Genomic DNA, 27,612 nt, shown 5'->3' with positions numbered 1-27,612 from the left:
GGAACAAAAAGCACGTCACAGTATTATTAAAAAGCAGGAAAGAAGAGATAAGGATGGGAAAATTTAACAAAGGAAACACATGGTCGCAAGACAATTTTTCTTAGTTTCTTTTGTTTTCTGAGCCGTTTTGGCCATGATCAGACTGAAGGTTGAGCAAGAAGAGAGCGTTCCAAAATGGGAAATCGAGAAATTTATTTTCATCAGTGGATGTGGAGAAGTCACACTTAGGCAGCAATAGCTCCATTGGGAATACATTGAGCAATACCTTGGGCTGAAGATTTCAGAAGTCACAGATTAGTTTCCAGTTTTGTTCTGTCTTTACTCTTACCCGAGAATAGGATTTAACTAGATAATTTAGATGATATACAGAAGTAATTTTATCTGAGACTGTTGCACCCTCTATCGGAAAGGAATTTTCCAGACCCAGGGTCAGTGTGGTCCTTGGACCAAAGGAGTTGGTGGTACCTGAGAGCTTGTTAGAAATGCAGGATGTCAGTTCCACCCCAGACTTACTGGACTAGAATCAGCCTTGCGACAGGATCCCCAAGTGTGTCCTTTGCACGTGAAAGTTTGAGAATCACTGGTTTGAGTGCTATGATGTGGACTTAAAGGGTATATATTATAAATATGTGGCTGTATTATCATTTTTTGCAACTTCCTACTCTAATGTAGAAAAAACAATTGCAAAAAATGTATTTCTATTGTTGAACAATTTTTGTATTCTAATAATTGACACTGTTTCCCCTCTCATGGTAATATGATATTTATTAATATTAATTTTTTGAATCAATATACATAATTGAATTAGATGTGAAGTTTCTTTTTAATAAAAGTTTTGCAAGTTTTGCAATCAAGACGGTGCTAGCTTCCAGTATAAACTAGGAAGTTTGTATCTTTGTTTCTGCTCGGCAACATCTTAAATAGGATAAGATCTTTCTCGAGTTAAAATGCCTTCACTTTGGAATTTACCTCTTCAAAGGAAGAATAAGAGCTAGCACTCAGGAGCCAGATTTTCTTTAATAGGAGTAATAGGTCATTTTCGGTTCTGTTGACATATTTTTCTCTCTTGTTTTCAGAGTACAATTTTACAATGTCATTTTGCCACTTGTATCTACTGTGTCAGGAGAAATATATTCACATGTTCCAACCATAGAAATTCATCAAGTTGCAAAAGGCAAATAGACTAAACTTGAAAAAGAATATCATGAATTCTTACCATTGCTTTTACGTATTATATTAGGGCTCAGGTCCAAATGGAGCTTTTTTTCCCCTTCCAGCCATAGACTTCTCCAAGGAAGTTCACCTCTGAAATTTAAGGGAGAAGAGGATAGAGTGGAAAAGCCAAGAACTTAGTATGAGAAAATCATAGGAAATATAGAGTGGAAATTTCAAAAAAATTATATGCCAATAAAAGCAACATGTGACAAATGGAGGTACTTCTTTGAAGGCTAGCTGTGTCTAACTTTGGCCCAGGACAAAAAGGGCTCATTTTAAAGTACATTGTAGATGAATTCTGGAAATTCAACTATGTTTTATTTAGGGGCTCTATCCTTCAACAAGCTTTTGTTTAGCTTTCTTCAGGGAGGAATCAAAGATTAAGGACCTCTGAGAGGAAAGGGGAGGTGGCCATGTGTGTGACACCCTCTGTGAATGTGTGAGAGGTCACAGTTGGGCAGGACCATTGGCTGCATAGGAATATGGAAGCAGACAATATCCACTAGGCCATGCAGTCACTCTGACTCAAAAGGCAGTGATTTATTTTTTTCAAAGACATATTTAATAGGAGAATAAAGAATACTTAATCCTTTACTGCCTACTCTAGGAACAGTTTCTTCATATTCAATCAAGGTGGGGAACTTAGAGCAATATGACTAAACCTCTCTGTCCAGGTCAACAAATCGAGATGTTGTAAACACCAAGCATCATGAGTGTTAATTCAAATTCCAGAGCATTACATAAAACCTTTTTACATGAATACTTTATCCCTTTTGGTCTGTCAACTTTGTGTGTGTGTGTGTTAGCTAACACCTCTACTGTGTCACATAATTATTCTTCTAGTGGTGGGAACAATTAAGATCTAGTCTCTTAGCAAGTTAAATGTTTACAACACAGTTTTGTGGTCTGTAGTCTCTGGAGTGTATGAGATCTCCAGGACTTATTTGTCTACTAGTTGCAAGTATGTGCCCTTAAACAACATCTCTCCAATTCCCCACCCCTCAGGCTTTGGTAACCACCATTCTACTCTGTTTTTTTGTTGTTGTTGTTGTTTTTAAGATTCCACATATACGGGCTATCATATAGTATTTGTCTTTCTCTGTCTGACATCTCACTTAACACAATATCTTCAAGACCCATCCATGTTTCTGATATATAACATCTTCTTTACCCTTTCATCCTTGTCTGTCATTAAAAAATGGCACCCAACCAGTTACAATTTTCTCCCTGGTTTTAGATGCATTAGAAAAGCACTTCATACATCTGCTAATTGCTGATTATTTTCACAGAAAATTGATAAACAATTTTGGTGTTCAGTGTACGTTGGAGTAAACAGAAGAAAACAAAATGAAGCCAAAACTCCTTGTGAGGAACTTCTGTTAATGTAACTGTAGTTAGGCTTCTCCAATTTCAATGACTCTGGAAACTTTCATATTTGTGCTTTCACACTCAAACAGCCTAGTGTAATAATTTCCTACTCATCCTCCTGGACTCTCTCTCTCTCTCTCTCACACACACACACACACACTCATATACTAGAGCTTGCAGAATTTTGTGGGTGCCTCTTCCCTAGCACTCAATTTCAGTGAAACCTGCCACTTCTGTCTCCTCCTATCTATTCTACCAGCCCCATGAGCCAACTGAGAGAGAAATTCTGCCAGACCAATAATGTCCTCTCAATTCCAAAAGATATTCAATGATATATTTACTAGTATAGGCAAAGACATAAGATGAATGAGGAGGATATAACACATACTAGGAGTCGTACCAGAAAACGAGTCTTCCTGGGCCTTCTATGGAAGTTTCAAGGCCATGATGCTAACCAGTGCTACTGCTAGGGTTCAAGATCAGACTAAGAAGCATTTTTGTTTGTTTGTTTGTTTGCTTTTGTTTTTGTTTTTTGGCTTTGCACAACTATCAGTAAAAGAGTTCCTGATCGGTAAATCTCAAAGGACGTTTTCAGTTCTCATTCTGCTCCCTCTCTGTGTGCTGTGCCTTCTGAGCACTGCCACTCCCGTGTATTCATATCAGAGCGCTGAGTTGAGTTCACTGCGCTACACTGACAGGTGGGAACCTATGGATGGATCTGTTAAATTCAGCATGTCCAAAACCATCTCCTCCGCATAATCTCTCTTCCATTCCGAGGAAGGAGGAGGAGGAGGAAGAGGAGGGGAGGAGGAGGGGGAGGAGAAGGGGGAGGAGGAGCTCCCCAGGGTAAAGGCCTGGTCGGGCGGTTAGGACTCCGAGCTTTTGCTGCCGAGGGCACAAAAGAACAATAGATCTCTTTTTTGCTTTTCTTCCTGTTTCTTGGATGACTGGATTCTCTCTTATGTGCCTCCCACTTTGTTTCTTGCTCTGTAAACCCAGTAGGTATCTCCAATCTGTGTCTAGATACCTATTAACTTGCTTTTAATCAACACTTCTTTCCATCCCTGAATCTGCTGTTTAGTGCGTGCCTTGAGCACTATTCTCCTAGACGATTCTATGAACCTTCTTAGTTGCCATCAGGATGTAATAAAGATGAATAGACTGTTGGGAATGAATCGCTGAACGAATTGCCGGTGGTTTTTATTTTCACCTGGGGTTTTCCCATTAAAATCTTGCCCTTAACATTCCTGTGGAGCAAACAGCAAATAGCAAGAAGTGTTTTATCCAAGGAAAAGTTCGTCAATTTTCTGACACACGTTTTCAATATTTTTCATTCCACTTCAAGTTTTATTTGATAAAGAATCAGTATCACCCACAGCTCCCTGGCCTTCTGTATCTTAAAGCAGTCACAAATCCTGCTCCGACACACAGTACTGCTAAAACAACAAACACGGCAGCTGGGGAGATGGGCCCACAGAATACAGTGAGATATTTCTTGAAGGACCTCCACCAGCCTCCCAGGAAGGGGGTGTAGCTCAGTGGTAGAGCGCGTGCTTCGCATGTACGAGGCCCCGGGTTCAATCCCCGGCACCTCCAGCTGTGGGCTTTCAGGAAGCCATGAGATTCAACTATTCGTTTTCCTGATTCCTTTACCCATTGCCTGCTCACAAGAAAAGTAAACATGATCTAAGACGTTCATTTTAATGCTGCACTATTTAGACTTCATGAGCCTCAAAACCACTCAAGTCAGCTGACAGAGTAGAAGTCTATTAGTTTCCCACGGAGGCTATAACAAATTAACACAAACTCGGTGGTTTAAAACAACAGAAATTTATTCTTTTACCCTTCTGGAAGCCAGAAGTCCAAAATTAATATCACTAGACCGACATCAGGGTGTTGACAGAGTGCTGCTACCTCCAGAGGCTCTAGGAGGAGAATCCGTTCTTGCCTCTTCCAGCTTCTGATGGCGGCTGGCATTCCTTGGCTTGTGGCAGCAATACCCCAATCTCTGTCTCCGTGGTCACACTGCCTTCTCCTCTGTGTGTGTGAAATCTCCCTCTGCCTCTCTCTTTTAAGGACACTTGTGATTACATCAGGCCTACCCGGATAATCCAAAGTAATCTCTCCATTTCAAGATCTTTAATGTAATTGCATCTGCAAAGACTTTTTCTATATAAGATAACATTCACAGGTTCTGGGGATTGGGACCTGCTATCTTTGGGAGCAATTATTCAGCCTACTATTCATAGGATCCCCTAAACCCAAAACAAGTGTGCCGTTGTAACTTTTCACCTTGGCTTCTATTTTCCACTATTACTGAGAGAAGAGAAAAAGGAGAAGAAAATAAGAGGCTTGAGGAAAAATTGCTTTAGTTTCCTTTGTTTTATGTGAAGTTTTAGGATGAGAAACAAAGTATTTTCTGTTTAGTCTCTGATTAGTCTCTCTATGATTAGTCTCTCTATCACCAAAAGTTTAGTCCAAAACTAAACTGGAGAATACTAGTTGAACGAGTGGGTGTTGCTACCGGAAAGGACAGCTGTCAAGAAGCTAGAGTCCTGCCAAACATGAACAACAACAAAAAAGAATCAGCTTTACACGACTCAGCTTACACATGCCAAATTGCTATTTTGTACTATCCAATTTCCTTTTATTTTGTCACTCATCCATTGTTCCTTCTTTTCAAATCTCTAAATAAGATTATGCCTGGAAATGTCAGTTAACAACAAATATGCTACCATGAAGAAGTGGCAAGAAAAAAATTCTTTTGGTATGTATGTCAAAATGGAAATTATTCGCTGCCAAAACAAGAAGACATGTAGTTCACAAATGTCTAAGACATTTTCACTATAGCGAAAAACCAGCCATTTCCTCTACTGTTTCCTGCCCATACAATCACTTCTGCTTTGCATTTTCCAGGCACTCCTCAAAATTTCTAGTCCATTGATGGCCCCGTTAAAGGGCCATTATGGTTACAAATCCATCACTATCTCTGCCCATCTTCACCACTGAATATTAGAGAGGGAAGGGAATTCTGTCTCCCAGCTTTACTCTTTCTTTCCCTCCTCACCTCTCAGCTCTGAGAAAGAAATTCAATCTCTTTCAAATGTCCTTAGTTGATTAATTCACAAGCAAGGAGTGTGAAAGGAAAAGAGAGCAAAACACCGCTAAATTCTAATATAAATTGGGAAATTTGCATCTTTGTCTCTGCTTAGCAATGTTTTCAATATGATGGAAACCACTTGAGAAGCACCTACTGTCCAAATCTAGGGATCATTTCAGAACACGGGGTTGCCTCTCCCTCAATAACCAAAAACTGTGGAATATATAATTACTTGGACAAACAATATTTTTCTAAACTATTTGAGAACAATTTGCAGATATTATATCTTTTTCTCCACAAATCTTCTTATTATACACTTCCATCGTAATCTTTTTATTTTATACATTTAATATATATTTCTTAAGAGTAAGGGCATTTCCTTACCACAGCACAATGATCAAATTCAGGAAACTTAACACTGATAAGAAGTCTTTTCTAATATACAGTGCATATTTAACTAATTTTACCAATAAAATACTTTATAGAAATTTCTCTCCCAAACTAGGGTCCATTCCAGAGTCACATATGAATCTAGTTACTCCTTAGTCTCTAATCTGGAACGGTTTCTCAATCTTGCCTTTTGTGAGATTGATATGTTTTTGAAGAGCACATGCCAATGATTTTGCAGAATATTCTTCAATTTATGTTTTGATTAGACTAAGCTCAGGTTATGAACATTTGGGAGGAATATCACAGTTTCCCTCTATCACACCAAGGGGCATGTGATGTCAGTTTCTCCCATTGTTAGTGATGTCAGCTTTGATTACTTGGTTAAAGTTGTGTCTAATAGGTTTCTTTCCCCATAAACTCATTCCCTCATAATTAATAAGTAATCAGTAAGGGATACTCTGAGACTATATAGATATTCCGATCCTCATCAAAAGTTTACCTATGCTTTTAGCACTGATCTATGAATTTTGCCAGAGTCTCTTATTATTCTGATGGTAATTTTATAACTTTGTTACTACCTCTGCATTTATTAGCTGGCATACCACTGTAAGGAAAAATTTCTCTTCTTCCATATTTATTCATTTAAGTATCCAAGGATTGTAATCATTTATTGTCATTATTCCTCTCAGACTGCCCCAGATTTGACCAGTGAGAGGCCCCTTAAGTTGGTTTCTGGATCCTTTTGAATTGTCCTCGTGATTTTTTTTGTTTTTGCGGTACGCGGGCCTCTCACTGGTGTGGCCTCTCGCGTTGCGGAGCACAGGCTCTGGACCTGCAGGCCCAGCGGCCATGGCTCACGGGCCTAGCCGCACCGCGGCATGTGGGATCTTCGCGGACAGGGGCACGAATCCGTGTCCCCTGCAGGCAGACTCTCAACCACTGCGCCACCAGGGAAGCCCTGTCCTCATGATTTTTGAGCAGTTATATTCTAGCACAGAAAGATAACTTAGGATCATCTTGTACTCTCCCTCATCCAGTCTTAGAGTCTGTGAATCCTACAAGTAGCTGTTTCCTTTTAGTGGGGATTGGTATTCAAAAATCAAGATATGGGACTAGCATTGCTTATTGCTACTGAGGTATTAGTTTTTCTAGGCCCTGTTAGCAGACAGATCTGGAAGGAAAATGACAGATACACAAACAGGCGTGCGCGCGCGCGCACACACACACGCACACACATATTTCATATCCAGAGCCAACAGGGCTATTCGTTACTTGCCTCCTTCTCTTACAGTGAGAGCCCTGAATTCCAACAACAATATATGTGTTCATTTTCCCAACCACACAAAAGTAAATTCACACACACACACGCACTCATAAAAATAAATAAAATTCACACAAAATATCAGAATTGACATACCCTTAACACTACAAAAAATAACCCTGCTACATAGAGGTTATGATTTGTTTGCTTTTTTTTTTCTTGTTTTTACAATTGGGATAAAGTACTGTGTAAAACATTTATTTGGATGTGTTCTTTCTTTTTCTCTTGAATGAGGTTATGTTATCCTTTTGAAATGCAGTTAGATTTTTTTTCTATTCATATTCAATTTTGCACTAGTTTCACACACACTTGAGTCAGTTTTATTTTTTGACTATGTAAAATATTAATGCTTCCAAGAGTCAAAAGAATTCAGAGAGTAATATTCAGATAAATTGTGGGAGAATGTTGTGTCCCGTGACTCACCCAAGTGATGGAATGGAAGCACAATCCAAGCAATCTAATCTGATGGGGACCCAACTTTGTGATCAGATTCTGTGCCTTTCTTTCTACCATTAAGGTCCCTTTCTCCTGGAGTAGCCATGCCTGAGAGAGGATAAAGTGTAAGGAGTTTAGAAATAGCAGAATTGAACTTAAGGTGGCTTATTTTGATAACTTGGTCTTCAAAGACGCAATGCTGGTCACTAGAAGGTCACAGAGAGTCTTTTGGGAAGCTGATAAGAGTGAGGGGGTATAGCTCAGTGGTAGGGCGTGGGCTTAGCATGTACAAGGTCCTCGGTTCAATCTGCAGGACCTCCACTTTTGTATTTTCTTCTTACCCACATACCCTAAGAACTCTTGCTTCCTGAAATATCTTTGTCAAACTCAGTCGTCTTGGCTATGGCAATTCTTTCTTAACCTTTTTGGGACACAGGGAGGAATTGTGCTCCTTCACTAAAGTTATCTGTTGTTTGCTCTATTATTGACTGCATCTCTCCAAGCACTCTCAGCAATCACTAGCACGTGGGCCACTGTCAATAGGTTATAAAAAGCAAGTAGCAGTTTTCCCAACCACCCAATTTCCAGTTGTATGGAATCTGAAAATCTTAGCAAACGCGGGTCTGTGTGGCCTAATGGACAAGCCATCTGATTCCTTGTCAGAAAGTTAATCACTTAAGTTCTTCTATGGTTCTTTTATTCTAGCTCCTTCCTAACCAGGATGCAGGAGGCTGAGAAGATTTCACTAAAATATTTAACTAGATTTCACTGCCAGTGGTTGATGACGGTGTGCTGGTGGGCACTTTTTGGCTCAGATCCCCTCAAACTCTGGAGCTTACATAAAAGTCATTTAACTACAAACAAATGACAAACAAGGAAAAGATAGCAGTCACCTCAGCAGAAATCTGTAAAGGGAAATAGTACTTCTCTGGGTGTTCGAAGAAAGTTTCCAGTCTGAAATGGCAAACATTGTGAACTCCGGGGTCCAAGATCAATCTAGGGGAAAGTTCATTTCTTTGTTTCCCACATATAGAGAAAGAGCTCTTATTCTCCCAATCCCAACAGATCATTTCCAACCTTACTCTACTTACTCTCCAGGGACACCCTCCTTCCAAACTACTGAACAACCTGTATCTCCAGATCAGAGCTCTTTGCACAGCTTCAGATTCTGGTATCACAGTGCCTAAGCAGAAATCCACAGGATACACCGTCTTTTTTTTTTTTAACATCTTTATTGGAGTATAATTGCTTTACAATGGTGTGTTAGTTTCTGCTTTATAACAAAGTGAAGCAGCTATACGTATACATATATCCCCATATCTCCTCCCTCTTGTGTCTCCCTCTCACCCTCCCTATCCCACCCCTCTAGGTGGTCACAAAGCACCGAGATGATCTCCCTGTGCTATGTGGCTGCTTCCCATGAGCTATCTATTTTACACTTGGTAGTGTATATATGTCCATGCCACTCTCTCACTTTGTCCCAGCTTACCCTTCCCACTCCCCATGTCTTCAGGTCCATACTCTACATCTTTATTCCTGTCCTGCCCCTAGGTTCGTCACAGCCATTTTTTTTTTTTTTTTTTTTTAGATTCCATATATATGTGTTAGCATACGGTATTTGTTTTTCTCCTTCTGGCTTACTTCACTCTGTATGACAGACTCTAGGTCCATTCACCTCACTACAAATAACTCAATTTCATTTCTTTTTATGGCTGAGTAATATTCCATTGTATATATGTGCCACATCTTCTTTGTCCATTCATCTGTCTATGGACAATTAGGTTGCTTCCATGTCCTGGCTATTGTAAATAGCGCTGCTATGAACATTTTGGTACATGACTCTTTTTGAATTATGGTTTTCTCAGGGTATATGCCCGGTAGTAGGATTGCTGGGTCGTATGATAGTTCTATTTTTAGTTTTTTAAGGAACCGCCATACTCTTCTCCATAGTGGCTGTATCAATTTATATTCCCACCAACAGTGCAAGAGGGTTCCCTTTTCTCCACACCCTCTCCAGCATTTATTGTTTGTAGATTTTTTGATGATGGCCATTCTGACCAGTGTGAGGTGATACCTCATTGTAGTTTTGATTTGCATTTCTCTGATGATTAGTGATGTTGAGCATCCTTCCATGTGTTTGTTGGCGATCTGTATATCTTCTTTGGAAAAATGTCTATTTAGGTCTTCTGCCCATTATTGGATTGGGTTGTTTGTTTTTTTGATATTGAGCTGCATGAGCTGCTTGTAAATTTTGGAGATTAATCCTTTGTCAGTTGCTTCATTTGCAAATATTTTCTCCCATTCTGAGGGTTGTCTTTTGGTCTTGTTTATGGTTTCCTTCGCTGTGCAACAGCTTTTAAGTTTCATTAGGTCCCACTTGTTTATTTTTGTTTTTATTTCCATTTCTCTAGGAGGTGGGTCAAAAAGGATCTTTGCTGTGATTTATGTCATAGAGTGTTCTGCCTATGTTTTCCTCTAAGAGTTTTATAGTGTTTAAATGTTTACATTTAGGTCTTTAATCCATTTTGAGTTTATTTTTGTGTATGGTGTTCGGGAGTGTTCTAATTTCATTCTTTTACATGTAGCTGTCCAGTTTTCCCAGCACCACTTATTGAAGAGGCTGTCTTTTCTCCATTGTATATTCTTGCCTCCTTTATCAAAAATAAGGTGACCATATGTGCGTGGGTTTATCTCTGGGCTTTCTATCCTGTTCCATTGACCTGTATTTCTGTTTTTGTGCCAGTACCATACTGTCTTGATTACTGTAGGTTTGTAGTGTAGTCTGAAGTCCAGGAGCCTGATTCCTCCAATTCCGTTTTTCTTTCTCAAGATTGCTTTGGCTATTCGGGGTCTTTTGTGTTTCCATACAAATTGTGAAATTTTTTGTTCTAGTCCTCTGAAAAATGCCATTGGTAGTTTGATAGGGATTTTTTTTTTAAATCTATTCTTGTTTTCAGCCACCAAAGGGAAAACCAAGCCAGCAAACTGCTAAACATTCAGAAAGCAGAAAAGCAGTCTCTTTCTCCATCTACAGAAGCCAAGAAACCTGGAGGTCTTCCATAATGCATCCTCCCCTTTTTTTATTCTCCAGAAGCTGTAACTGTCCATCAGGCAGTCACAAACCACCTGTACAGCCAATCTTGAGGTCATCCACTTGACTTGTGAGGGACTCATCTATATTGTTCTGTGCCTGTACTAGGAGTGAAGAGACCATGGCTTCATCTGTAGGTATCACCGACTGTTCAGTGACAGTGGCTTTCCACAACCAGAGTCTTCAGACCCTCCTTTTGAAGCAAGAGCATCGTGTGAGGAGTAAAGGAGCCTGTTGCAAATGCCAGGAAGAGTTTCTTCAGGAGAAAGTTGTGTTTCAGTAAGCTTCTAAGAGTTAGAAATATGTGCAGCAAGCAAACGGGAACTTTCTCAATTTTTTTGCTTTTCAAGCAAAACCTTAAAAAAAATAAGATGCTTCCACAGTCTCGGCTGTGTTCAACCTCAAAGCTGCCGCTTCTACTGTTGACTCTGCTCCCACTGCATCCACGCCCCCAAACCGAGGCATCCCTGCAGCTTCCAAACTACCAGTCCCAGAGGTTCCTGAATTTCAAACGAAATCTCACCCTCACGTTCGTCCCCCAAAGCGCTCAGCCTGTCTATCCAGCAATGGAGAGTTGCGAGGCACTCCCGAAGCCAGAACAGTCTTCGACATAAAGAGCCAAATCCTTTTCTGGGACAAGCCTACCTCCCTTGAGAGAAAAAGATCTCATCTTTTCCCTCATACCCGGACGAAGCCACGGAGAGATGTGGAGCTTAGACACCCCCCCCACCTCACCCCATCAACTTCCCCTCACATCCTGTTCATTTTGAGGATGCTTTTCCTTTGCCCACTTCCTCTCTGTCCCTTTTCTCCTTTTCTTCCTCCACTTCACCCCACCCCGCCTCTTCCCTCTTTTGGCACTCGTCTCCTCCCTACTGTGTGCTCCGGAATGAAATTTGCACAGTAGCTTAGCGCACTACTAGTCGCATTTACACACATTTTAATCTCTGTATTGAGACACTCATGTGTAGCTGATATTTTAATTTCCACATTGCTTTCTAATTCCTTTCCTTATGTTCCCAGATCAGCCTTTCCCCAGCATAGGCTGATGCTTGGTCAGGTGGGGGGCTAGGTGCATGGCTGGGGCTAAAGCCCTGGGTAGACAGAGAAATGCTGGGGGGAGAAAGAATCAGTAAGAGAATCTAAAATATTTTTAGTGGAAGTCATCCAAAGACTTGCATCCGAATTTCCACTCACACCAAATTTTGGCTAAAGGCAAAAAGCTCGACCCTTTCAGAATTGGAGATTGAGATTTCAGAACCTGTCCAGATATACACAGGGGTTTATTAAAATTCACTGAGCAAGTGGTTCTTGGGTGCTGCCCTTTCCTCATTCCAGAGATTATTATTTCTGAAATCCTGAAAGCCCCTGAAATTGTTTCTATGTTGTTTAACAAAAGGAGTCCTATGTCCTGGCACTGTTCACTTCTTATAAAAAGTTCCTAATGCTCACAGATAGGTAAAATACAATTCTTAGCCAGGCACCAGTCTGCAGACCACAATCTGAAAAGCACTAATGAAGAGATAAGATGTACTGGAGGTGATGAGGTATCCAAGGAGATCCTTTTTCTTCTTTTCTTGTTATTTAAATTGAGGCTTAATTAATGTAAACAAAAATGCATGAAATTTAATGATTCAGCTTGATGGGTTATTACGTATGCATACACCCATGTAACCAACAGCTCTGGCAAAGATACATGATTTTTCAGCCCCCAGCTGCTTCCTTGTGCCTCATCCCAATCAATGCCACTCTCTGACCTCTATCACCATAGATTACTTTTTCTTGCATTTTGAAATAATATAAGTAGAATCATACAGTATGTACTCATTTGAGTGTGGATTCTTTCACTCAATTTTTAAAAAGTTGGATATATCCATATTATTGCTAGTAGCAGCAGTTCTTTTTCATTGCTTGGTAACATTCCATTGTATGAATACTGTGCATCACAACTTTTTAATTCATTTTACTGTCAATGTACATTTAGAGTGCTTCTAGTTTGGGGCTGAAATGTCTAACTAGCATTCCTATATTTGTCTTTCAAGGGAAATACTCATGCATTTCTCTTGAGTATAAATGCAGCTGTGGAGTTTTGGGGGCATAGCTTACATGTATATTTAGATTTAGTCAGTATTTCCAAATGGTTTCCCAATGTGTGTGCACCAGTTTACGGTCTCATCAGCAGTTGTGTGAGTATTCCAGTTGCTCCACGTGCTCAGCAGCACTTGATATTGTCAGTTCTCTTAAGGTAATTGATTCTGGTGAAGAGAAGTATTATTTCATTTGGTTTTTAAATCTACATTTCCCTCATAGCAAATTATGTTGGGCACCTTTTAAATTGCTTATTGGCTATTTTGGGTATCCTCTTTTTGTGAAGTGCATGTTAATTTGCTCTTTCTTAATGAGATTTTAGTCTTTTTCTTAGTGTTTTGTAGAAGTTCTTCACAGATAATGGTCTTTCGTAAAACATGAGTGTTGAAATATCTTCTCTCAGACTGTAGTTCATCTCTTCTTAAGAAGGAGAGGACTTGAAAATTTTTCTAAGAATAGGAAAGAGAAAAAGAGAGAGAGGTTGAAGTCAGAAAAAAAAAAAAAGTTCCATCTGGAAATCTTTCCTGGTGGTTGCAGAAAAAACGCCTCCAGGCAGTTTGCTGGGGCGGGAACCTGGGAAAGAGCTGATAAGATTAAATGTGTTAAGAGCAGAAACGGTGCTATTTGGCTTGCGACCCTTACATTTCTCCTAGTGTAGCAGCTTAAGAGGATACAGTTTAGAGGTTTAAGAAATGAGTAGGATTTGAGGCAGTGGCTTTTCTATCTGGCTAACTACCGTATCTTTGAAGACCCCCCTCAGAAATATGGTTACTATTTCAAAGATGATCTTCACGACCTTTCTGTCGTGAGAGGTGTAGTTCAGTGGTGGTTTATCCTTTCCTTACGAGAGGGCTGGAAACCATACACGTGCATCTATTTTTCTCCCTTTACGCTTTGCTTGCTCACACGGAAATAGACACGTTATCCGATGGATTGCCTTTAAATGCTTCCGGTTTCTACTCTGTGTCTCCGCGCTAACAACCACGTGTCAGCACAAGGAAGACAAGGGAAAGGAAGTGACTAGAAGAAAAGAATTGGTTCCTTCCGGATTTCCTCAAGCCGAAGCAAGAAGCCCGTCTCCATATTAACGTGCCCAACAATCCTTTTAGCCTTGTCATTGAAGAGCAAGACAGAAAAAGAACCGAAAGTCGAGGCTCGATAATTTCATTTTGAATTGCCTTAGTTTTCTGAGCTGTCTTTGAGTAGTGGAGTAGCCGAATCCATTTCTCCCCCTATACTTCCCTCCTCCTCTACCAACCCATCCAGTCTCCTAAAACTGGATCCTATTTTTAGACATGGATTTCAGGGGAGCCCATATACTTTGGGGCGAACGAATGGGTGATGTTGAACAAAATAAGAGTAGACTGGCCCGCACAGATGAAAACTTTAAATTTTGGGAGAACAGCTAAGCCGAGCGTTCCCAGGTGGCCGAAATAGCTCAGTTGGGAGAGCGTTAGACTGAAGATCTAAAGGTCCCTGGTTCGATCCCGGGTTTCGGCAGTAGTGTTTTACTGTGGTGTAATTTATTAACCCGTTACACGACAGTTATGCCCCAATCCCCAAAATCCATATATAACTACAATTTTTACGGCTTTTTGCAAGCGCGATCAAGGGGTGTGTGTGTGTGTGTGTGTGTGTGTGTGTGTGTGTGTGTGTGGTGTCTTCCACGAAGTGTTTCCTGACAGTGATATTTTATTTAAAGTTTCAAAACCTAGGAAATTATTTTCCTAGGAGCTAGGAAATTCCAATGTGCTACATGGCCTTGCACTTACAATTCATTTCTGCCTTTATGTTGTGTGTGTGCGTGTGATCTTTTTAATCACAAGAATTGTTGGTGGTGGTGGTGGGGAAACCTGCAGAAAAAAGAACTACTACACTGTGTAAGTGTATATATGTGGGTGTGGTATATGCAAGGAAAAATTTCCGATCAGAAAATATGGGTTTGTATTTTGAGTCCACCCCGTTTTTAAACTGCTAGAATAAGGAGCTTTGTTGAACATCATTGAACTTTTAAACAATTACAAGAACATGCAGAGTTTTCTTTTTGACAAGACATTCATTCCTTCAGCCTTCCACCCCTGTCTAGAATTTGCACATCTTAAGTTATTTCTGTTTTGTTATCCAGGAAAGAATGAGAATAAGCACTTCTTTAAGAATTATTCTGTTGAATTTTCACAAGGGGACCTAGAATACTGAAAAATGAAAGCAAATGGACAGTAAAGTCGTCAAGACTCAGGTACCAATACCCCATTTTTTCCTTTTAATTTTGACTTTATTTCTTGAAACTCTTTGTTAGGGATAATAGGTCACTCTTGTGTCATTCTGAACTGTTTTCTTCTTTTCAAATTTCTGTGTCAGTTTCATAGTGTCTGTTTTCCACCGACAACTCTTGGACACTTTGAAAGAAGAAAATAAAACACTATTTCAACATCAGAACTGCATCAAGTTGCAAATGGAAAATTGGTACAAACTGAGAAGCAACGTCAAGGTAGGGACATTCGCTGTACAGGAACTTGGCATTAGAAACTTATCCATTAACAATCTATCCCTCCTCAATTCAGAAGCTTGCATTTTATTTCATTAAGAAGTATTTGATTGGACAAACAGCATCATTGAGTATTTTATTGCCTAACACAGTAATGATTCTGTTGAAGTGGGAGGTCTAGGGTAGTTCACAAAACATAATTAGCCTCACATTCAATATCTAAAAAATGAGGCTAATGATGTCTATGCAAAAAGGGATACTGTAAATACCAAAGGAGATCATGCAAGTGAATGCTTTGTGTCATGTCCACACATAGTAGCAAACTGGTAGACTGTGCTCTATATTCCTTGGTTCTGGTGTTCCCAGAACAGCATCTAAACATGTCATGTCTTCTGTAGCTAGGGATGTCAAATAGCAATATAATAAAGCCATAAATGAGTCACTTTTGTAACTTTACATTTTCTAGTAGTCACATAAAAGGTAAAAATAAGTGGCCTTCATTGAAGAAGAATATTTAAATAACTTGGTGTATAAAAAACATCATTTAAATAGTCAATCAAAAAATTATTAGTGATATAGTTTACATTTTAAATATCATATTAAGTCTTTGAGGCCTGATATATATTTTCCACTTACAGCACATCTCCATTTTTAAGTGTTCAATACTCAAAGTGGCTAGTGGCTACCATTTTGGACAGTGCAGGGTTAAACATACACATCATAGATTTTCAGATTTTCTGAATTGAGTATATATGGCATGAGTGTGTTCTGTCACTCAATTTAGAAGTTTAATTCCTGATAAGAATTCTGTATTAAATGAATCCATAGTCTGAAGATGGCTGTAGACTTTTAAAAAATTGAAGTATAGTTGATTTACAATATCATATTAGTTTCAGGTGTACAACATAGTTACTCAACAATTTTTATAACTCTAAATATTTAATTTTAAAATCCCCACTTTGTTCATGGGGCAAAAAGAAAAAAAAAAGGCATACCTTATTATTATGAATTCCTGAGACCCCAATAGACATGCAGTTTTCACCAGGTGTAACACAAAATTATGAGCAAGCAGTGTGTCTGAAAACCTTCCTAATATTGGAAAGCATCATAAACCTAATATTTTACAACATCAAACAGTCAAGATATCCTCCTAAGCACTTCATGGGCTAAAAATTTCATGAGCCAACTGAAAGAACAAATCTGTCAGACAAACCATATTCTTTCAGCTTCAAAAGGAACTCAATGTTATTTTATGAATATTGGCAAAAGTCCATAAATGAGCAAACCAGAAGGAGAAAGGGTTAGCCACTGGAAATCTGGTGCCAGGAAATGGGTTCTCTTGCAGTCTTTTTATATATTTCAAAGAACACAGCCTTAACCACAATAAATCCCAGGGTTCAAGAGATGTCCGGGAGCAAATTTATTTTCCTATGAATATCACTAATGAGAATACTTTTCTGTCTTTATCCATCCTCCACATAGTTGTATCTACTGATCACTCACAAATCCAAATCTGGAGGCAGGGGTAATTGTGTGATTTCACCATGTAACATTCTCACAAGTGTGCACCACATAGATCTTGAATTTAACATGAGCAAGGCTTGCCCATCTTCTCCGTCTTCCAAACTTCCTCCCATTTCCAAAAGAATTTTTAAAACCTACCCCTTTTCTGCACTTTCTTCTGTTTGGTAATGACATAGCTTTTTTCCCTCCCTAAATAAATGCATGAACAAACAAACACATAAATAAATACCTTTTTTCCCCTTTATCCCTAATGTCTTGCGGCTATTTGTCTTTGGTCTCGCTCTCATAATTTAATATTCCTCTCCATCCCTGAAGCTGTTGTTTCATTCATGCCTTATGAATGCTTATGAAGAAGAGATTTTGGATTATTGGCGGGGCCTGCTAAATTAGCTGGGTGCCTAGATTAGAAAAGAAAAAGAGCCCCTTACATTGCAATGTTGAATGCATCGTTCTAGGGTTTTTTACTGCCTGTGGCTTTCCTCCATCAAATCTGGTCCTTAATATTCCAATGGAGCAAACAACCAAGATTATGAAGCATTTTAGGCCGGAAAGAAGCTGAATTTCAATGGCCTTGTGTCTCAGCTTAAGACATATCTGGAGGAAATCAAAAGGTCCAAAAACTGGGACTTGATTTGATCTCTTGCCAAGCATAATAGGAGACCCCAACTATGTTTTAAAGCTATGGTGTCAACTTCTTTTGGTTATCTGACACAGGTTTCCAATCTTTTGCCTTCCACTTCAAGTTCTATACTCCAAAGCATCAGTATCCTTCTTTGGTTCCTCTACCGCCTAGACACCCAAGGATCCAGAGCCTCAGGAAATAAAATTTATTCCCAAAGAAGTATTATCAGGAAACCTGTCGGGGAGGGGGTGTAGCTCAGTGGAAGAGCGCATGCTTTGCATGCATGAGGCCCCGGGTTCGATCCCCGGCATCTCCAGGCCTTGGTTTCACTTTTCCCTCAAACCTCAAGGAATACAGATTTAGTTCTCCTAACCCTTTTTTTCCCGTTATAGTCCTGTACACATACAAAGTAAAAACATAACCCAATGGATTCTGGTGAAGTCCCTCCTCTCTTGCTGTGAGCCTCGACCTCACCAAGACGACTTCAACAAGCAGAAGAAAGACAAAAAGGAAGTGGGAGAAAGAACGGGATGCCAACAGGAACAGTCTCGAAATCTTGGCCCTGAGATTAAAGTCATGACAACCTACACACCGAACTATCTAGAGTTCAGCCTCTGAAAACCATTTCAAATTAAAAATACTTGGTTACTACCTTACCCCTCTTATCTTCCATGTCTTGCATTCCAAGCTCAACCCATTAAACAAACAACAACAACAAAAACACTCACTCCTACGTATAGCTCAGATGGTGAAGTCTAAAGACAAAGGCGGTCCCTGTTTCTACCTTGCGCTCTTCTACCACTAGCACGTGGGGATCCGGACACTGTGGCCTCCCTGCCGCGCGGTCTGAAACCTCCAATACCACCGGGATACACTAAAATCAGAAACTCAACCGCAGGACTTTTCTCAAGTGCTCCAACCACGGAAAGAGCAGCGAGGCTCTCTGAAAACCGCGACAGTCGGACAAAACGAAGGGGATCTTCCTTCGGGAAAGCGGTCTCAGCTCACTTCTTTCACCGGGAATGGACCTGCTTGTTCCCCACGTACCCAGAGGAAGCGCAGCAGAGACGCGTAACTAACCGCCTCTCCGCCCATCTGAAACTAACGCCAACCTAAGCACTCGTCCACTTTTTTCCTCCTCCACCTTCCTGTGGCCGCTGAAGCCGCGGACTCCACGCCTGCCTTTCGTTATCGTTACCTGTATTCTGCTCTCGCACTAATCTCCCTCCTGGTGTTAACTTTCCCAAAGATATCAGCCCACTCGTCTTGGAGTCTCTAAAGCCGAGAACTGCCAAACCTGGCTGACTTTCAGAATCATCGGGGGGAGCTTTTAAACAAGGTCGATTTCTGGCTTAGCCCATCAGAGATAATTCAGAATTTCCTCCAAACCTAGTACCTGAGTTGACTGTCGGAACAAATTTTGGCTGAAGGTGGGAAGCGTCTGCCCTTTCCACAGGGACAATGAGATCTCAAGAACTAATTTGGCAACCGGCGAGCTCATTTTGCACGTCGGGCCCAGCGGCTGAACCTCCCCCCTGGTGTTCTTTCATTCAAGAAAAGGATTCCGTATATACTAAGAGGGGCAAAAATCGATGCAGCATCCTGCTGTCTGTTCTTGTCCCCAGCTTGGTCTCTGTGCGTCTCAGAACCAGAGCTGCAAAAGCCCGGGAGACAAACCGATGCCGGATTTCCCAACCATGGTGCTGGCCCAGGCGTTGACAAGGGTATTGTTTTTATTAGTTTCTTCCTTTTGTTTGCCTTAGGTTTCTTCTGCTCTTTTTCCCCTTGGCTATCTCAGTGAAAACTTAGATGACTAACTTGTGATTTTTCTTTTCTTGTATGCACTGAGTGCTATAAATTTCCTTCTCAGTGCTGTTTTAATAAGTATCAGAAATTTTTAGTGCTGTCTTAGTGTATCAGAAATTTTGATACATTGTATTTTTATTTCATTCTATTTATTTTTAAATCTCCATTGAGATTCCTCTTTATTCTGTGGGTTATTTAGAGCTGTGCTGTTTAGTTTCCAAGTGTTTGAATATCTGCCTCTTATCTTTCTGTGACTAATGTGCACTGTGGTCAGAGAACACACTGTATCTTTCAATTCTATTAGATTTGTTGAGGGTTATTCTATGTCCCAGGATATGTTCTATCTTGGAATACGTTCTGATGGATTTGAAAAGAATCTATACTCTGCTTGTATTGGATGAACCATTCTATGTTGATTGGATTCCGGTGGCTGATGGCATTTTTCAAGTGGATTTGCATATTTTATCTTTCAGTTTTATCAGATTTTTTTTTCCTTCACATATTTTGCAGCTCTGTTGTTTGGTGCATACGTATTTTGGATTACTATGCCCTTCTTGGTAGATGGGCACTTGTATCATTATATGATGTCCTTCTCTGCCTCTGATAATTTTCTTTGTTATGAAACTGACTTTATTTGACATTAATAATAGCTACTCCTGCTGTCTTTTTATTGATGTTTGCATGACATGCCTTTTTTTTTTAATCTTCCTAACTTCAAACTGCCTATATATTTACAGGTTATATTTGAGGTGAATTTTTTTGTAGACAGACAGCATATAGTTTGGTCATGTTTTCTAATCTACCCTGTGGGTTTAATTAGTGCATTTAGACTATTTACATTTAATGTAATTATTGGTATGTAGGGCTTAAGTCGGCATTTTATTTTTTTTGTTTTCTGTTTGTTCTCTGTTATTCTTATTGTTCACTTCTCTCTTTTTTTGTTGCCTTTTTATGGACTACTTGTATATATTTTGGAATTCCATATTCATTTATCTATACCATTATTTATTGTATCCTTTTGTATAGATTTTTAAAAGTCATTACTGTAAGAATTCCATTATAGATATTTAACTTAGACTGTACTGGTGTACCATTTTACCAGTTCATGTGAAATGTAGCAACCTTACCTCCCTTTCTGTCACTTTACTATTCCTCACTTGTAATATGACTGTCTTAACTATTTCTTTCACATACATTTAGAACCACATCAGACAGTGTTATACTTTTGCTTCAACTTTCAAACATAATTTTAAAAGCTCAAGACAAGGAAAGTGTATTGTACTTACCATGTTTTTTTGCTTATCATGTTTTTTTCTTCCTTCCTGATATTCAATATTCCTTCTCTATCATTTCCTTTCTGTTTGGAGAACTTACTGTAGTCATTCTTTTAAGGTAGTTCTCTGGCAGCAAATTATCTTAGTTTTCCTTTATCTGAGAATATATTGATTTTCTTTTCATTCCCGAAAGATATTTTCTCCGGATATTGTATTCTGGATTGATAATTCTGTTCTTTTTTTCTTTTTTTTTTTTTTTTTATAATTCTGTTCTTTAAGCACTTGGAAAATGTTGTACCACTCCTTCTGACCTCTATGTTTTCTGATGAGATAGATAGCCGCTGTCATTTGAATTGTTTCTCTATACGGGTAAAGAGCTATGTGTCTCTGGTTTCAAGTCCTTTTTCTCCCTTTGTTTTTAAGAGTTCAGAAGTCTTGGTTGATTTTTTCCCCAGTCAACTGATGAAAGAGACTCTCTTCTAAAAACCACATAAAATCCATATCTTCAGGTCAGCAATCCCTATTCCAAATGACTTCCCAAGACTGTCCCTTGGGGTTGGTAAATTTATCATGTAATCATTTCACACCTATAAAGCAACCACATAAAATCCATATCTTCAGGTCAGCAATCCCTATTCCAAATGACTTCCCAAGACTGTCCCTTGGGGTTGGTAAATTTATCACATAATCATTTCACACCTATAAAGCAATGAGCAAAGTTTCAATCAGTGTAAAATCAGGATATCATTTCCCCCAACTCTTCCTGTATGAATAAAGATAAAACAGAGGCAGTACGCCTGAACAGGGACTTGAACCCTGGACCCTCAGATTAAAAGTCTGATGCTCTACCGACTGAGCTATCCAGGCCCACAATGTTAGTTTTTCCCGTAGTATCTTATCTATCTTCACACATTTGGACAATTCGTTTTATCTTTCATGTATTAGTTCCCAAGTCAGATTTCTTGGACTTTCCTCATTGCTAAGAAGATTCTGTTTGAGAGAGATGTTATAATCGTTAGGAACATTTTCCTTCCTCTTCTCTTCTTTGTCTTCCTTCTCTAGGTTTTCAGAACCAGAGATGCTGCATCCCCTAGACAAAGCATTGCCAAGTTTCAGACTACATTGCTAGACAAAGAGGGTTTCATTTCTTGCCAAGTACCTCACCTAAATTTCTCCAGGCAACACTCACACTATTTCTGTTTCTCTCCCTCTGCATTGTCTTGTACATATTTCTTGCAGCCTTTGTAGACAGAGGGAAAGAGAGTTGAAGGAGGAGGAAATTGAAGATGCAAGAAAGTGTTCCATAATGGGTCCCTTTCTGTTGATGGATGAAATTGCCCCCAAACATTCCTTTGGCAAGGGAGTCTTGGAGCTGGCTGACGGGAGGGTGGGAACCAGGTGGAACAGCTCATGCTGGCCAGGCATTCTGCCCAACGTGGTGTGGATTTACATTCTTCAGCTTCTACTGGAGCCAGTAGCTCTCCAAACAGGAAAACAGCAAGGGACCATTATCCAATCTATGCTTCTCATTGAACCCATTTCAAGAAGGAAAGAGGTTTAACTAAAACAATTTCATAGGAAACAGCAGAAGGCACTTCCTTGGTCTAACCAGGCTCATTCAGTCCAGGCCGTAGCTCTTACCCCCCACTGCTCCTGTTTGAGCTTACAGACTTTTCTCCCTGGAGGATGCGCCATTGTATCTTTGAGATGGAACAGGTCAGAACGTACCAAACTCTGAAGCTCCCTCTCCTTACACTATCATCATCCCTTCATTGCAGACTTTACTTCTTGGCTCATATTTCTCCACTGAAATTGCATCATCATTAACTTGCATCAGACTTAGGTAAGAAAGCCTTCAAAGGCTGTGTCACTTCTGATCGCCTCACCATTTATTAATTTTAAGTAACTGTTGTCAGGAACTTGATGCAGTTTTATTCCCTTTGGGTCAGGAATGTTATTAATGAGATCTTCTTTCCAATGAAGTTAGAAATTTGAAAACAGAAACCTACCACGTTTCAGATTTCAGGTTTGAATACAGACGTTTACCAACTGGCTACGTGGCCTAATGGATAAGGCATCTGATTCCGGATCAGAAGATTGAGGGTTCGAGTCCCTTCGTGGTCGTTGCTTATTGCTAGGCAAGAAACGGAATCCTTTTCATTTGACTTTCTAAGGGCTGGCCTTGAGAAGAAAACCTGAAATGAGGCAAGAGTCTTAAAAAACCAAAATTAGTATGCCCGCTAATTACCGATACCTTGCGTTTTGTCATTGGCATCTAATCACCAGATAATACCCAGTAGTGAAATACTAATGCATGTATAGTTATTGATACCATAATGACCCTGGATTTTCTGGCTCAGAATCCTTCTGTAGAACTGGTAGACAGTGGCCAAGAAAAGGATAGGAAGGGGAAGAAAAGTTGACTGCAAACATTTCTCTGGAGAAAGCTGGGTTTCAAAGAGTTTCTATCTAGGAGTTAAGAATATGTGCTTGGAGGGCTAGGGGAGATACTAAACCCTGAACATGCACTTGCAGTCTGGACCCTCATAGTGAGAGTCTGATGCTTGTCAACTGAACTATCCAGCTCAGGAATTCAACTTATCCTGAGAATTTATTCAAAGCTAATAAGTGGATTATTCTCTAACCTTTCTACTATTTGCCTTCGTTATAAATACAGGGCACCAATATTTGAGAAATTCACCTGGCAGAGGGATCCTCCTTCTACATTCAGCATAGCTTCCTACTTAGCAAATCTGAACAAACTTGTAACAGGTAGAGATTGAATCAGTAATCAAGAACCTTCCAACAAAGTAAAGTCCAGGAGCACAGGCACATTCAGCTAAACTGCAAGACATAAGATTAACACACAAAAGTAAGTTGTTTTTCCCTACACTAGCAATGAACAATCTGAAAAGGAAATTTAAAAAACAATTCCATTTACAATAGCATCTGAAAAAATAAAATACCTAGGAAAAATTTAACCAAAGAGGTGAAAGACTTGTACACTGAAAACAACAAAACATTGCTGAAAGTAATTGAGGAAGAGGGGTAGGGAATTTCAGTGGGAAGCATCTCTGTTCCTCCATCTACTGTCTATTTCATGACTCAAAAATTATGAGACTCAACAAAAATGTCTGTCAGGTTCTTTATTTTCCCTCTTCTTTCCATCTTTTTTCCCTGTACTGAAGGTGAACTTCCTCTTAATGTTGGGGTAGGCCTCTTTTTCTTAACTGTTTTTTTTTTTTCCTTTTTTGGCTTCATAGTGTGGATTGCAGGGATTGACCCTGCGTCCTCAGCAGTGAAAGTGCAGAGTCCTAACCACTGGACCGCCAGGGAATACCCTGGGCCTCTTTTTTTTTTTTTTTGGTGGAGATTTAGGATGGACTCCCCACCCCCCCGCACTTTTCCTCTGCCATCCCATCTTCCTTTTACAAAAACAACCACCCTATGTGGAACCAAGGTCTATGGAATAGAACTGGAACAGCTGTAAAGGCAATGCACTGAATCATTGGTTTTCTTTTCGTATGAGCGGGGAAATCATGAGAAAATGAATGAAAAGGTGCAAGAAGGATTGGGTTACAGAGTAAAGAACACACATGGAATTACAGGGGTTTTACTCAAGACCTTGTATGTGGAAGGCACCTGCTTAACACTAAAAATCACCTTGCCCTAGAAATTCTTCATAACATATCAGTGCCATTTTTGGATGGTTTTGAGAAACTGAAAGTTGGCAAGGGAAAGTCCACTGAGATAAATTTCACCAATGTAAAAATCATTAAACTAGATCCTCTCTTGCATCTCTGGTTCAATATTCTGGAACAGAAAAAGTATATTAGGCAAAACTAAGGAAATCTGAATAGATTGTAGATTCCATTTTTAAAAATGTATCAATTTGAGTTCATTAACTTGGCAAATGTATCATCCTACTGTAAGCTGTTAACGATATGGGAAACTGAATGCAGGGTATAGGGGAACTCTCTGTAATGTCCTCTCCATTTTTCTCTATATCTACAACTGTTCTAAAGTTAAACTCTTTTTATAAAATAAAATGATCTCTCTTTTAGATATACAAGAGAAGAGAGCATTTAAAAGGATTTAGAGCAAAGGTTTTGCTGCAGAGAGTGAATGCATTTCTAACAGGGCTCTTGTACCGGTTAGCGCCCACATTCAACAGGAGGGTGACTTATAGGACCTATGCCACTGTCTGATTTCTATGATGATTTTAAATAACATTCAACAGAGGCTAAAACAAAAGAATAAGCATGTGATTAGTAACGTGCTCCAAACGAAAGCTGGCTTCAGTAGGCTTTTGTGTATGTATGTATACATGAAATTATGGGGAAAGTGAAAGAGTCTACACCAGAACCAGGTCGTGAATCCTGGGTCCTCAGACTAAGGGCCTGATACAGGTCCAATTGAGCTACCCAAGAGTACGAAGGTTTCAGTAAGAATCTATTCAAACCAAAAACGTTTAGTCACTGCTTAACCTTTTCCTTCCACTCTTTCCCTTGTATTTTAAAGCCAAACACGCTAAAAACTAGCTGATGGCAGTTGAAATGCCCAAACACAAAACTGCGTTTGGAATTTGTTTCTAAACTCAATGCTGCATCGGGTTACGTATAACGTCGACTTTCTAAAATCTCTAATACCGGAGTCTACTGCTCCAGAGATATGCAACCACAGGTGCGCCCTTGAAGATGCTCAGCCTGTGTTTGCTGTGACAGAAAGTGGAGCAAGGCACTCTCAGAGTCACAAAATCTTGGGCAAAACGGGACGTATCTTTTTGTGGGACACACGCTTTCAAATCACTTACCTTAGGAAGGAGCCTTCTTCTCTTCCCGAGGGCCTGCAGAAAGTGTAGCAGAAGTGCCAGGCTTGGTCACTTTCTACCTCCGAGCCTCTCCATTGAGACCCATCTCCAAACTCTTCTATCTTCTTCCTCTGCTGCCTCTTTTCTTCCCCTTCATTGGCTTCATCCTTTTCCCTTCCAAGAACCAGGCCACTCTCCCTTCTCCAACACCTCTTCTGCTTATTCCACTTCCCAACCGCTCGTCTTTCTAGTATGGTGATAGTATAACCCATCCCAGTCGGTACCTGTCCTCTCCTCCCCATTCCCTCTCCTGACAGAAGGTTTAGGATTTTATCCAAAAATCTTACCTAGCTTAACAGTCGCACCAATGTTTACCTAAAGGTGGGAGGTGTCGACGTTCTGCGCCCTGGGTACTGATGAAATTTTCAGACTTGTTCCAGGCATAGGGAAGGTTTACAGACAGCGAATTCGTTTCGCAGGTTGTGCGCAGCTTCCCTTGCGCTCTCCTCCTTGCGCAAATAATGTGATGCTGTAACAACAGGAGCGCCCACATTTCTACTCTTACCTCTGTCTGCCGCCACTCTTGTGTTGTCTGCAAAACCAGAGCAATAGCGTCGCCGTAACAAAGCTGCTGTCACGTCCCGAGTGCAGATGCCGAATGCAGTGGTTTGCAAGAGCACGCAAGACTGCCTGAGACACATACTTGTCGCTCTTTGTTTCGGTCAAGTATTGTGAATTAATTCACCTCTTGTCTTAACTTCACACCTGGACCTACATTCCCTCGGCTGCACTCACGGAGCGCGCCTTTGTATCCCCAGCGCTACGTTTTGCATTTTTGGCAGCTTCGTGGGCAGAGGAGGACTTTCTAAAGAAGGGAGAATCTAAAGACATAACAGAAGATTCAGTTCTGGGACTCTCCCTCGTGGTGGACTAGAAGTGACACAAGAGGCAGTTGGCTAAAAGTTCGTGATGGGGAGGAGGATTGTGGGAAGACCTAAGGGTTTTTCGGTCCAGAATGCATTTCTCTTTTTCCTGCCCTAGCTGTGAGACAGGAGTCAGTCCCGAGGTTTCAGAAACAGAGGAACTGAACATAATGGACTTTGGCTTGCCAACACCGTCATACAGTGATAAATAAATAACATGGGACAATAGGAAAATGAACTTACGGTGTGGGGGGGTGTAGCTCAGTGGTAGAGCGCGTGCTTAGCATGCACGAGGCCCTGGGTTCAATCCCCAGCACCTCCATTTGTCCTCAACTCCCTCACAGCTGAGGTCCTTCTCGGTTTTCTTTGTGTAGACCTTAACTTTTGTAGCCTTCGGTTAATCATGTGACTATGGGCCTTGACATTCCTTGGATCTCCCAACCTGACTACTTCAGTACAATAAAGCCAGGAACCAAGTTAAGTACAGAAACTGCTCGCTCAGAATCAGTCTCCTGAAGGCGGAGCACCGAGTATGCCACGTAGGGTCCATTCTCCTTTGCTGCATTTTTTTCATTATTATTAAGGAGCAGGGAAGAAAAAGACAGACTGAAAGAGAAAAGGGGGAAGGGGGCCTTTGGGAAAATTCTTTTAGATTACCCCTCCCACCTCCCATCCCGTCTTCCTCTCAGCTGGTTTGTGTCAATGGACAGGCTGCGGGCTCCAGAGGAAATTTTCCTTCTCCTTTTCCTTTCCCCACTCGCCCCTGCGCTTTCACCACACATCGAACCTTGGTTGGGCAGCGAAAGGTCGGTCCAATCACCAACGATGGAGCTCTGTGTTCCCAGGTTTTTCTCGGTGAAGGAGTGTTTAAGATACTGTCCATGGGAAAGACGCTTCTCACGAAACTCAGAGGCTTCCAAAATCCGTAGTTGAAGAAGTTATTTCCAGTGTTGGAAAGGGCAGCTAGTCTCTCTCAAAGCCAGACTCGGGCAAAAAGGGTTGCTCCTTCCTGTGGCACAAACGCTTTTAAGCCCGCTTCCCTTAGGAGGAAGATAACCTTCTGGTTTCCTGCATCCCTAGAGGGAGCAGAGGAGACAGAGGCAACGCGGGCGCAAATTACCTCCCGGGCCAACCAAATAGTGGGCATCGTAAAGACCTAG

General features: G+C 40.4%; 1 long non-coding RNA gene and 6 other non-coding genes across 7 annotated transcripts in view; 6 read left to right on the top strand and 1 right to left on the bottom strand.

Annotated features, from left to right (window-relative positions):
• LOC141279709 (uncharacterized) overlaps positions 1-21,363 on the top strand; it is a 39,299-nt gene extending 17,936 nt beyond the window's left edge. Inside the window, exons 3-5 of the long non-coding RNA XR_012334380.1 lie at positions 15,134-15,244; positions 15,367-15,496; positions 18,032-21,363. This is a non-coding gene — a long non-coding RNA (uncharacterized lncRNA). The remainder of the gene's footprint in view (positions 1-15,133; positions 15,245-15,366; positions 15,497-18,031) is intronic.
• Positions 4,108-4,179, top strand: TRNAA-CGC (transfer RNA alanine (anticodon CGC)). The gene has a single exon. It is a non-coding gene; the product is annotated as a tRNA-Ala (tRNA).
• TRNAF-GAA (transfer RNA phenylalanine (anticodon GAA)) lies at positions 14,436-14,508 on the top strand. Its single transcript has one exon. It is a non-coding gene; the product is annotated as a tRNA-Phe (tRNA).
• On the top strand, positions 17,884-17,955 carry TRNAA-UGC (transfer RNA alanine (anticodon UGC)). Its single transcript has one exon. It is a non-coding gene; the product is annotated as a tRNA-Ala (tRNA).
• A 150-nt stretch (positions 21,364-21,513) lies between the features above and the next one.
• Positions 21,514-21,586, bottom strand: TRNAK-UUU (transfer RNA lysine (anticodon UUU)). Its single transcript has one exon. It is a non-coding gene; the product is annotated as a tRNA-Lys (tRNA).
• A 1,184-nt stretch (positions 21,587-22,770) lies between these two features.
• TRNAR-CCG (transfer RNA arginine (anticodon CCG)) lies at positions 22,771-22,843 on the top strand. Its single transcript has one exon. It is a non-coding gene; the product is annotated as a tRNA-Arg (tRNA).
• A 3,859-nt stretch (positions 22,844-26,702) lies between these two features.
• Positions 26,703-26,774, top strand: TRNAA-AGC (transfer RNA alanine (anticodon AGC)). The gene has a single exon. It is a non-coding gene; the product is annotated as a tRNA-Ala (tRNA).
• Positions 26,775-27,612: the final 838 nt, after the last annotated feature.

This window comes from Tursiops truncatus, chromosome 10, assembly GCF_011762595.2.
Source record: "Tursiops truncatus isolate mTurTru1 chromosome 10, mTurTru1.mat.Y, whole genome shotgun sequence".
NCBI classification, from domain to species: Eukaryota; Metazoa; Chordata; class Mammalia; order Artiodactyla; family Delphinidae; genus Tursiops; species Tursiops truncatus.
The sequence above is the reverse complement of the archived record's forward strand: the minus strand, read 5'-3'. Positions and strand labels throughout refer to the sequence as shown.